The 13,312-nt window shown below is 38.1% G+C and overlaps 1 protein-coding gene and 1 pseudogene across 6 annotated transcripts in view; both read right to left on the bottom strand.

The window, feature by feature from the left end:
- Positions 1 to 13,312, bottom strand: part of Mms22l (MMS22 like, DNA repair protein) — a 105,710-nt gene that overhangs the window by 31,602 nt on the left and 60,796 nt on the right. The window lies entirely within an intron of this gene.
- On the bottom strand, positions 2,451 to 3,871 carry LOC125357760 (annotated as a pseudogene).

Here is a 13,312-nt window from a genome sequence, read left to right as displayed (position 1 = left end):
TCAATTCTGATTCATCATCTAACTGCTTTTTCTACTTAATTATATCGAAAATTTAGACATCCCTAGTTCTTAATGGAAGAAAACTGAGGTCACCAAAGAGGGGAAATACTAAGAGATCTTTCTTAGTGATATGAAAGAGAATATATCTCAGCAGTTCCTCTAGCAATTAATTATATGGTCTATTAAATGTAAAACCAGGCTATTCTTGTCTCTGTTTACATCAGTGCTAAACCAACTAAAAGATGACATAACTGTATAAATATATTCTTTCATTTGCTTTAATCAATTAAACGGAAAGCAGTAAGGTACAACCAGTGGAACTAAAGTAGGAATATTATTATTCTTTCTATAATAGGAAGAATATTCTACTCCTACAAGTACTTTAAGAAAGGAACATTATATCAATTCCAATGCAATATTCTTTATACTTTTAAATTATGTGTGTATGTATATAGTAAACACTACTTAGAAGAAATACACAAAACATAGAACTTGTACCTAAAGCAATTCTACAAGATGATCACTCTGGTTGTAATCACACCCTGTCACATAATTATTACACACGAGGAAGTAAATATGCTAAGTATAAATTTTATGCCCCTTTGCAATGATTGGACTCTTGAATCCTAGGCTAGTATCCTAGTATTTTATCCTACCTGAGGTCCTGGAAAGTGTACAAATGCCTACAGAAAGGAGAGCATAGCAAACAAATCTCATAAACGCTAACCAAGTATCTGTTATGTCCTCTCTGTAAAAGCCTGCCTGAGATGCTTTCAACTAGAACTAAAGGCTCTCAGAGACTCTTTTAGATCCTTTAGCTTATAATAAAATAGTACACTGCTAAAATTCACTTGGCAATTAACTCAACTGCTTCTATTAACATTTGTACACACTGAGGTCCATGTAAAACAATACTATTTTCAGATATATTGATCTCAAAGATAACTACCTCATTATACTTTGATAGCATAATTTTTCACTATTTCTAAATAAGCTACTTTATTTTCTAAAATCTATTATCTAGAAAATAGTAATGTTTCTGATGTCTTCATGTGTCAGAAATTATTTCCCTTAAAAAATCAGACCCCTTTTTATTTCATTTTTGTTTATTTTTTCTTTTTCTGAGGATTCTGTGTTCTTTACCTTATTTATGGTATATTCACGTGCACATCTGTAAGTGGAGGGAGGGCACAGAATCCGAGGGAAAAAAGTGAAAAAGTATAGCAGTGGAGCGCACTGGACATAGATGATAGTGAACTATACAACTTGTGGGAGATGGAGGGAGGGGATGGGAGAGAGGGAGGGAACGGAAGACACTATACAACAGGAAATGTACGCATTACCTGATGCATATAAGCGCAACCCCTCTGTATATCACCTCTATAATAATAAAGTAAATTTGGGGAAAAAAATCAGACCCTTGCTAAAAACCAAGTCAAAACTAATTCAAGGCTCACCTGTAAGCCCTGAAACTACTTGAGGAAATATATGGGAACTGCTGCAGACCACTGGAATGGTGAAGAACATTCTGATAAGAACCATCCCCCCTAAAAAGACAGACACAAAAGCAACAACACACAAATAGACTTAAACTAAAGTTTCTGCACAGCAAAGGAAACAAAGGTGGGAGTGAAGATCCAACCAACAGGACTGAAGAAAGCATGTGTATCTGGCTAACTTCACTAATCATCAGGAAAATGCAAACCAAAATCACAGCTAGTTTTCACCTCAGAATAACTGTCATCGAGAAGACGAAAGGTAACAAGAGCTGGTGAGGCCTCAGAGAAAAAGCAACTCATACACACTGCTTGTACCAACATAAATTAATACAGTCATGGAAAACAGTGTGGGGGTTCCTCAAATAAGTAAAAATATAACTGCCACCTGATCCAGCAATCTCAATTTTGGGCATATGGTAAGACTACCCTTATTCGTGGATTTTTTTGCATGTGCTCTTATTCTTGTTTTGCTTTCTTAAATTTATTTTAAAAACATAACATGAAGATGTTAAAGCTGGTGTAATAACACAACAGAATAAGTATTCCAGATTTTGGGAGAGATGAGGAAGGATATTTAGAACCCTTCACCACTCGATCATATTGGATTAATGATGCGTTCTGTGGATGTGGCTAGTCAATGACACCAGCTTGATGGATCTTTGTTTCTGCACCAAATCCCATCAAGTTATCTGGTCCCCTGGGCTAACGAAGAACCATTAGGTGAGGAGCACTGGCATCATCCAGGATGATGTTCTTTAAACGACTGACCAATTGATCAGGCTGAGGAGCTGCTACTGCCCTGAGGCCTTTGCACTCTCTAGACATTACAGGTACTGCACTGGTCTGTGTGCTGATTCAGAATCACTGAGAACTCCACCTCAACAGTCTCCTGCCCATACCTCAATGCCATCCTGAACTTCTTTGACATGGAAAAGAGCTTCTTGCTATCTCTTACTTCATGGCTGTTTCAATGAATCCCAAATTATCTTTCAGTATTGCCATGTAACCCAAGAGCATTCTGGAGCTAGAATTGTGACCTAGAAATCACAACACAAGACACAATCTGCTGTCCAGCCCTCTGTCACTAACACTAAGTTTAACCTTATCTCCTATTTGATAAGAGTAGATCCTTCCACATCCTTGGCTTGAAAAGCAACGGTCAGCCTCACCCCACAGTCATCATAAGCAATGATGCCATCCTCAGCCTCCTCTCCTCTTTGCCTGTAGTTGGGCTAGTAGTTTTGAACTGGAAAAAGTAGCTTCTTTCTTTGCAGTGCCCAGACTCTGATGATCTGAATGGGAATGGAATGAAACCATGCCCTTGGGAAGATTTTTAATTCCAACAGCATGTTTTCTTTGGGCAGCTATCATAGCAGGAACCACAATAAACTTTACTTTGTCTGCAATATGGAGCTGGCTTCCATCTAGCATTTCACTGATGGGAAAGAACATAGAGTATCATGGTCCACACACTTGATGAAGCCAAAACCATCTCGCATGGCAGCAATCACACCCATTTCTCTGGCTTCATTAGTGAACTGAAATGTACTTGAAAGAACTTCTATGTTGGATGCTCATTCTAATTTGTCACGTCAATCTGTTGAAATATTAAACCTGTCATGGTCACCTTTCAGCAAAGTCACCTTGGATTTTGTATCTTTGTCTTCAAAAGGAAGTGTTTTAAGAATCACAAAGTCCTGGCAATGGGTCATTCTGGTTTTCACTGGATGCTTTTGGGATAAATGTGGTTACAGTTCCTTCAAAATGTTCAATACTGATGTCTTTTTAAAAAAAACACCTGAGGCCTGGGAATATGGCCTAGTGGCAAGAGTGCTTGCCTCCTACACATGAAGCTCTCCAGCACCACATATATGGAAAACGGCCAGAAGGGGCGCTGTGGCTCAGGTGGCAGAATGCTGGCCTTGAGCAGGAAGAAGCCAGGGACAGTGCTCAGGCCCTGAGTCCAAGGCCCAGGACTGGCAAACAAAACAAAACAAAACAAAACACCTGACTGCTCTTTGAGGCAAAAGTCTGACATGTGTAGCAACTTCTTTACCACTTCTGTCCTTGATCTGAATTCCCCATTGTCTCCAGGCTATAAGGTTTCTAGATCACCTTTAAATCCACTATAGTGAAAGAATATCTCTTTTACGACATCATCTCTTTCAATAAAGTCAATTGACTGCTTCATGGCATAAACTACTCCCTGACAGCAGGCTTGTTTCTTTTTCAACAGCATAATGTTTTGAGTACTTGCAATGTGTTTATTGTTATCAATTACAAAATTTACTCTCTAGCTGAATATTCCCATCTACACCTTCAGGGTAGGTCAGGTAGAACACTTCTTTTCCATTCATGTCCTTCAGGTTGGCTTTCTGGTTTTAGCTTCACCAGGTTACTATCAATGGATTTCCCAGTCCACCAGACGGATGATACTTCAAATTCAACATCATCTCCTCCACTTATTTAGGTACTGCAGGTTGCCATTATATTGTTAACAGTGGAAGAAAAGTCTAGCTTGATGTTCTGAACAGTGACTGAATAAATCCCTAAGAGGTTAACAGTTTTTCAATAACTCCAGTTTCACGCAGTGCTGCTGAAGTACCACTGGGGTACCCATTGTGTCCATTGTTGTGGATCAGAGCTCATCTCCCAGTGATAAACAAATACTGTGTTTGCAGTATCTGTTGATTCTTCCTTTTTCAGAACAAGCTTCAAAGGATGATCTGGACTTGAAGCAGCAGTTTCAGGTGGTAAAGTTTGTTCTGTTACACTTCATACCCAACAGCTCAGTGTCCCGGATCTACAGTGTCACCTGAGCAGCAGGGCCTGGTACATAGGCTTTTGTATGTCATTTGATAATAAGCAAGTATTTTTAAAAACAACAATTTTAATTCCTGCACATATATTACATAGCTCAGTCCATGCAGAGAAGCTCTCAGTCAGTCCTGAGTTATCATTTATTATGTTTAAAATTATTATGTGGTCTGCTGAGTATTTTCTTTGCCCTTTTGTGAACTATATATAGCCTCCTAAAAAATAAATGCTGCCCAAAGGCAAGGTAAAAGTTATGGCAATTTGCCAGGTACCAGTGACTCACAATTGTAATCCTAGTTATTCAGGAGGCTAAGATCTGATGACCACAATTCAATGCCAGCCCAGGAAGGAAAAGTCTGTGAGACATATATGTGCATTTAGTCCGTTCCCCCCGCCCCCTTCCATCCTGGGCCTACCAAATGCCAGAAGTGGAGCTGTGGCACAAGCAGAGCGCTAACCTTGAGAAAAAGAGCTAAGGGACAGTGCCTAATCCCTAAGTTCAAGCACCAGGACCAACACACATACTCCAACACACCAACACAAACAAACACACACAGAACACACAAAGTTATGGTAACCCTCACAGCCTCAAAGGGGCACATGATGTACATAAGTAATATGTATGCACATGTTTAGTAGAAGTTGAGAGGTGTTACAGGAGGGAAAAAAAATCAATCAAACATTTGCAGTACAGTGTTGAACTCTACATACCTTGAGCATTCCACTGGCTTAGAACTACATACCTTTAGCTACCAAGGGGCTATTAAATATGCAATGGAAATGAAATCATACATTAAGGATACACTGTTGTACAATTCAAAGTAACCAAGAAATGGAAGTAACTATGTTTATAAAATGATGAAAGGATCAAGAAAATGTGGTATATAAACATGATGGAATAGTACTCAGCCACAAAAAGGAATGTAGTCCTATTTTCTACAATATCAGGGGAACTAGAGATCATTACATTATATTAAGTCAAACAAGCCAGGTACTGAAAAATTACCGCGTAACGTATCTTCCATGTGGACATTAAAAAGTTCTTGTCAAGATGGGCTCTGGTATTTCATATTTGTATCCTTACCTATTCAGGAAGCTGAGCTCTAAGAACAATGGTTCAAAGCCATCTCAGGCAGAAAAATCAGAGACTCTGTTTCCAAAATTAACCCTATAAGATTTTTTTTTTTTTTACAGATAATGAGATGAAAGCTAAATATAACCAGAGGTCATATGATGAAGGGCACATGAATAATTTGAGCTCAAAGGCCACATTTTCCTTATGAGCTTAGACATACAAATTACAAAACACTGGTAACTTTCTATATCCTAACTTAGTTGAAGAAGTTTCAAGAAAGCTAAGTGAAGCAACTAGAAAAGCCAGGGTAGTGTTTAGGAAATAAATAATGTAAGGGAAATAGTATAATTCTATATTAGGAAGAACTGTAAAAATAGGTGTCAGGAAAAACTGTATTCAAGACAATATTGAGAAAAGAGAACAAATTTGAACCACCTTCAAGTTTTCAGAACAAAATGCTGAGGTACCACAGAATATATCTAAGTTACCTTAGGTATAAAATTCACCTATATGTACATATCAACATTTAAAAAACCTAACAAACCGTATAAAAACTTAAAACTAGAGATTATATCCTTCAATGAATAGTTGATATAGAAAAGTTCCAATTAAAGTGCAGAACACTGGCTCCAAGCCAAATGTGTTTTAGAAATGTGCTTCTATTTAGTATTTTTTTTTATACATCATACATTTATTAGTGAATAGTCCCTCTGAAATCAGCAACAATATTAAAAAAAATGATTGCACTACTTGGTCAAGCAGAACTAGCAACTTTCATTTTAAAAAAGTACAAATCTGTTAAAAATTTCAATCAGTATACACATATACATAATACAACATACTAGTTAGTTAAATGCTACAAACCAATGTGAATCCACTAGAATGGAAGAAAAACTACACATTTAAGCTTTAAGAACCATTTTTTCTCTCTATATCAGCATTTTTCTCAAATACATACATGGGGAAAAATGAGGTAACTGTAAAATGTGCAAGGAACAGCCCCCCCCCCAACTTAGTGAATCCACTGGAATGGAAGAAAAACTACACATTTAAGCTTTAAGAACCATTTTTTCTCTATATATTAGCATTTTTCTCAAATACATACATGGGAAAAATGAGGTAACTGTAAAATGTGCAAGGAACAGAGCCCCCCCCAACTTACATATATTCATATATATGTAATTATATATATATAGAAAACCTTTCTAACAAGGAACACAGGCGCTATTTAGTATTTTTGGATTTGAAAAGAAGCAATACACCTGGAGAATAGGAAGAAAATCTCTCAATGGCTTGAATGTTTAAGCTGCTTAGTCTGGGTAAGAGTAATGATTATTTGATATATTAACACAAAACAAGTTGTTCAGGATCTTATATAGTAATTTCTCTATTCATGAATAAATCAACAAGTGACAAATGCAAAAACAGTCAAAGACATATCATAATTGAGTCACAGAGAAAAATCAAATTTCTGTATTATAGCCAAATAGTTACACACGCACTCACGCGTGCGCACACACACACACATACAATATGGCACATTCATAGATACTCTTTTAAAGCAGAGACCTCTGGGAGAAAATAAAATTATTTTTGGCCTATCTGTCAAAGACACATGTACAAAACAGAAAATACTAAAATAGGTACCATCTCTAGAGGCAGAAAATTAAACCAAACATAGAACATTTATGAAATATTTTAAAGAATACAAGATAGTCCAGATACCATTCCTATTTTATGAGATACTATGTACCTTCTTTAATAGCCAGAGGAAGGAAGGAAGGAAGGAAGGAAGGAAGGAAGGAAGGAAGGAAGGAAGGAAGGAAGGAAGGAAGGAAGGAAGGAAGGAAGGAGGGAGGGAGGGAGGGAGGGAGGGAGGGAGGGAGGGAGGGAAGGAAGGAAGGAAGGGAAGGAAGGAGTAAAAGGAAGAGAGGAAAAGAAAAAGAAAAAAAAGAAAAGAGGATGTATTGCACACAAAAGTCTAAACCTAAAAGATAAAATGGAAAAGACATAAAAAACATACAGTATCTGGAAACTGTTTTGTTCTGATTTCACATAAGTTAAAGTCATTGCCTGCATGAAGAGTAAGAAATGTTTCTTTTTTCTATTTCTTGCTACTGTAACCATTAAAACTTCTTTTAAAGTCATTTTGGAAATACATCCATGTGGAAAGGCAATGTAGATAACCAGGTATTTTACATTATAAAATATGAAATACAGTACAGTAGAAAATAAATTTGTCAAATGTCAAACTACTCAAATTGAGTCTCATAGTGGAAATAATAGCAATATCTAGCATTTGTTGGTATGTCATGAATGTAGTAATATGCCAACTGTTTAAGTACTTATTTCTCATCCTATGAGACTAAAAAATTTACTCAAATCTTAGATGAGAAATTGAGGTAGGTTTGTGCTAGGTAACACAGCTAGTTACTAAAAACTACTTAGAACTGTGTGACCTTAGAAGAGCAAGAACTTCCCAATTCCTGTAGTCTTAAGCAAACAAGAAACAGCTGCAGGGATGGGAATATGGCCTAATGGCAAGAGCGCTTGCCTCCTACACATGAAGCTCTTGGTTCGATTCCCCAGCACCACATATATGGAAAAATGGCCAGAAGGGGCGTTGTGGCTCAGGTGGCAGAGTGCTAGCCTTGAGCCGGTAGAAGCCAGGGACAGTGCTCAGGCCCTGAGTCCAAGGCCCAGGACTGGCCAAAGGAAAAAAAAAAAAAGAAACAGCTGTAATCATGGTGCAACTACCTAAAGAGGTCAATGCAAAAATCATGTGAAAAATGTTCTCAAGTTTTGACGAGTCCAGCATTTCACTATGTAAGCACACAGCAGGTTATTTGCATGTATTATTCTTAGCTCTCTTGTCCAGACTCCTTTGACTTTCTTCACTGTGCTCAAGGGTTTTCCTGTTTATATTTGCCTGCTGTTTTTTGCCTTGATTCCATTCATTCACTTACCTATCTCAACCCAAGGACACAGAGAGGTATTGCGAAGGAGAGCTCCTCTCTGATAATATAAGCAGACTTCTAGAACCCATACTGAACTACTTACTGCTCAGTAAGAGTTTGTGTGTTGGATGTTTCTGTGCTAATACTGAGCCTTGAACTCAGGGCCTGGGTGCTGTCCCTGAGCTTCCCCCCCCCCCCAAGGCTGACACTCTATTACTTGAGCCACAATTCCACTTTTGGCTTTTTGGTGGTTAACTGGAGAGAAGAGTCTTAAGAGTTCCTGCCAAGAAGGGGTTTCAGAGTTAAGCCTTCTTAGTAGCGAAGCTCAGAGGCATGAGTCACCTGAACACCCAGCCCAAAGTTTCTCTTTGAGGCAACAGTAGCTTCAGTACTAATTCTCAGTCTCATGTATGCCCAAATCATCAGACTAGCCAGGTTTCTGAGGCATCCTCTGCAGTGCCTCAGTGTAACGCTCTTGGGTGCATCTGTGCATAGGACAGCAGGAAATGAGTGCTGGTAGACAAAGGAATGATAAGATCAAGGCAGGGTGCTTAATGACTATTGTGATTACGCAGGTGCTACTACAGACTAAGAGACTGCTGGCAATAATGCTTTTAGCCATATAAACAGCACCACTGGGGAAAAAGGGAAAAAGAAAGGTCTCTTCAAGATGTAACAACTGTTTAAAATTATAATTTAAAAAGGAAACCCTGTGTAGGAGAGACCAACTTGTAACCCTTGAAAACTTCTGAGACTCAGATTTTCATCTGTTAAATGGGAATAATGTTTTATTATTCTCCATAGTGCCACTGATATATCAAATCACAGCAGTTAAGGGAAATCACTTTGTAGATTATAAGGCAAGGTAATGTGCAGTTTAGTCACATTGTACAGCTTCTAAATCCTAGTAACTATTCTTAGAGGCAGTAAAGCATCACTAGAAAGTGAACAAACAGGCCAAAGTGTAAATCCTATTTCTACTAGCTACTAAGCTACATGGACATTTCCCCATCTGTTGCAAGTATTAAATAGGAAATTGAACAAATTGGAGCTACTATTGTTAGCCAGAGAATTAAAAATTGCTTTCTCTACTATAAAAATAAAAGTAAAAAGTTTCTGCATAACTAAAGATATAGCCACCAAACTAGAAAGACAGCCAACCATATGGGAAAGGATCTTCACCAGCATAGCAACAGACAAAGGCCTAATATCCGTCATCTACAGAGAACTCAAAAAACTAACTCCCTCCAAACCCAGTAAACCAATTATTAGATGGGCAAAGGAGCTAAAGAGAGACTTTACAGGAGAAGAGATAAAAATGGCAAAGAAATATATGAGGAAATGTTCAACATCCCTGGCAGTAAAGGAAATGCAAATAAAAACAACCCTGAGTGAGATACCACCTCACTCCAGTTAGAATGGCCTATACTCTGAACTCAGGCAACAACAAATGCTGGAGGGGGTGCGGGGAAAGAGGAACCCTTCTCCACTGTTGGTGAGAGTGCAAATTTGTACAACCACTTTGGAGAACAGTATGGGGGTTCCTCAAAAAGCTCAACATAGGCCTACCCTATGACAAAGCCATACCACTCCTAGGCATCTATCCTGAACAACAGGTCTCAGGGTATCATAAAGACATCTGCACATCCATGTTTATCACTGCACAATTCACAATAGCCAAAATATGGAAACAACCCAGATGCCCCTGTACAGATGAATGGATTCAAAAAATGTGGTACCTATACACAATGGAATACTACATAGCGATTAGAAATGATAAAATATTGGTATTCGCAGGGAAATGGTCAGAACTTAAACAAATAATGTTGAGCCAGACAAGCCTAGAACACAGAGAACAAAGGGGCATGGTCTCCTTTGATATATGACTGTTAGGGTGTGTGTGGGGGGATGAGGGGGACACAGTAGAGACCAGGTCTGCAAAACAAAAAACTCCTTGTCAAATGGTATTTCCAAAGGTTTGGGTCAGCAACCTTACATTATGTAGCTAAAACCAAACAACTACTAAACATAAAAAGGTCTAAAATAGACCCACCAGTGGATCACAATAGCTCAACAGCTATGTACATATGATCATATAAGACAAGGATAAGCAAACTCTATTGTTGACATTATATTTAAAGTTCTAGGTGAATTTCCTTTGGCGTACACCACATGGTTACTGTATATGATTTTGGTACACTGGGTATTGTATATATGCCTACCTGATCTAGGGAAGGGAAAGAAAAACGAGGGTGTGAGATACCACAAAATATGTACTCATTGCCCTATTATGTAACTGTACCCCTTTTGCACAACACTTTGTCAACAAAATTTAATTAAGAAACATTGCTTTCTCTGAATATATGCACCACTCTTCTAAGAGTTTGACTTGACTTCTAAGGGCTTGAACTAATTCATTCAATACATACTATGATTTTCATTTTATAGATAAGGACTCTTAAATACAGATAATTTTCCAGTCATTCTATTATTTTGAAGCAAAGTCAAAATTTGAACCCCAGCAATCAGATGTCAAGTAGTAGCCACTTTGCCATAAGTTGTATCTAATATGCATTGTTTCCAGTGTCATACCACTATATCCATTCTTTAATATGCTAAATCCTTGTTAGTGGTGGCTTGTTACACAGTAGCTAATTCCTGCTGGCTCAACATGGAATATGTGTATGTATAGATGTGTACACACACATATAAATTTAATTTTTCTGGGGATGCAAACTATCCTGTGGGGATCTCAAAAATCAATCTAGGGCCTACAACTAAGGTAGTAATACAAGTCTAGGAAAATAACGAACAAATCATAAATCGGGTTATAAACATAACAAACCAAGCATGCCTTTCTATGATAGCCAGCTTTCTATAATTTGACAAAATTTCTGAGGTAATCTTAAAAGGAGGAAATGTTTATTCCCACTCATAATTTCAGAAGGTCTTCTGCCAAGTCTTGGCACTGTTGAAATGTGCCTGTGCTGGCACAAGACAATGTGGTGGGGGCATTAGCAGAGGAGACCTGTTCCTGGTGGCCAGCAAGCAGGGAGAGAAGAGCGTTGATAGCTGGGATTCATATAGTCCCTTCAAAGTTGCATTCCAGTGACTTAAGCTCTTGCTACTAGGCTTTTTCTTCCTGAAGGTTCACCACCAGCAACACCCAAGAGCTAGGAACCAAACTTCAACATATAGGCTTGGGGGATCCAATCTTAAGCATCACACTACAATAATACTACACTGTGTGTGATCTTACACAGCAATGCTTAAAATGAGGTTGCTTGACGCCTCTGCAAAAAACAATGGCTACCACTGGTATGAAATTTTGCCAAATCATTATTAGTCTTACAATTATGGGTCTTACGTTTTTAAACTTATAGTTTATGTATAAATACACTTGTAACAGTAGTTTACAATTTTACTATCACTGAAACTGCTATCTACAGTGTTTGCTAAGAATATTGACATCCTAGTCTCACCAAAATTCATTCTGCCTTTTTGTCATGGGGGCCTGCTGTGTAGTTTGAAACTGGAATATTCCCTTAAGGCCTATGTGGTAAAGTCTTGGTCCCCAAAGAGTCATTACTAAAGAGGTGGTAGTACATTTAAGAGATGAGGTCTGGTGAGGTGTCCTTAGACCAATGAGAGCATGCTCCTAAAAGGATTATCTGGACCCCAGCCCCTTCTTCCTCTTTTTCATTTATAGACTCCTGCCTCCATGAGGCAGTTTCATTCTATCACATACTTTTACCACGGTGTGTATTATGTGCTGCCTTACTACAAGTCTAAAGCGATAAAACCATCTGATCCCTGACTGGAACATCCAAATCTTTTCTTTCTATATGCTGATTATCTCAAGTGTTTGTTAAAGTAATGGAAAGCTGACAAGTAGTGTACATAGGTATATTATTATTATTTTTTAATTCTGACTCTGGGAAAGGGTCTTGTGGAGTCTGCATTTCTAACATGCAGCTGCTGGCAGCCCAGAGACCACATGTGGAACAGCTGCCTGCTTTCCCTTGAATAATGGTAGTAATTGGAGGGTTAGATATGCTAATAAAAAACCTAATATTTGGCATAGGGCTCAATTGTGTATGTGTATGCACACATGGACACATATAATCAGTAAGTAATCTTTGATTATCTAATCAACAATAATTGTATAATTTCACTAGTACCACAGATAATGAAATGGTCATGGATCACACAACAAAACAAGACCATAAATAATTCTGTGCTGGAGGAGTGCATAAAGTCACTACTCTTTCTGTACTCTATGGTGTACCCCTAAATATACAGAATGGTTTTATTAATTCATAAAATATTAATGAATTTTTACACGGGAAGGACAAGTAAGGCCTACTTAGGTGAGGAAAAAAGGAAAAGTATAAAGTCTACAAAAATCCATGCACTTAGCTATAATCTGACATTGACTGCACCTATGGTAGAGGTAGGGATATAAAGATAACAGAACAAAGTCTCTGCCCTTCACTAGCTTCTATTTTGATGAAAAAAAGATGAGCAACAGGAGCTAATATTTCAATTAGGATGATCAGCAAACACCTTTTGAGAAAGCAGTATTGGGCCAAGACTCCAATATGTTAAGCTGGGAGCTTATGGGTCTATGATAAAGAGCATACCAGGAATGAGAGCCAGTGTGAAGAGGCTGAGGCTGGCAGGCTTCAGAGGCTCAAGCAATGACAAAGAGGTCAAAGTACTAAAGCACAACTGGTGAGAGAAGGCACAGCAGATAAACCTGGAGGCAGCTGGGATCCAGGTCATCCCAGAAGACTTGGGTTCCAGAAGACTTGGTAATGACTTTGGAAAATAATCTAAGTGGATAATATGCCACAAAAGCATCAGTATAAATATAATTCACACCTTAAAAAGAACACACAAAAGAACAGGTTGGAGGAAAAAGTAACTATTATGATTACAATAACGAATTGTAATAGTAACAT

Source organism: Perognathus longimembris, chromosome 9 (genome assembly GCF_023159225.1).
Source record: "Perognathus longimembris pacificus isolate PPM17 chromosome 9, ASM2315922v1, whole genome shotgun sequence".
NCBI lineage: Eukaryota > Metazoa > Chordata > Mammalia > Rodentia > Heteromyidae > Perognathus > Perognathus longimembris.
Note: the sequence above shows the minus strand (reverse complement) of the source record. Positions and strands in the feature narration are given on the sequence as shown.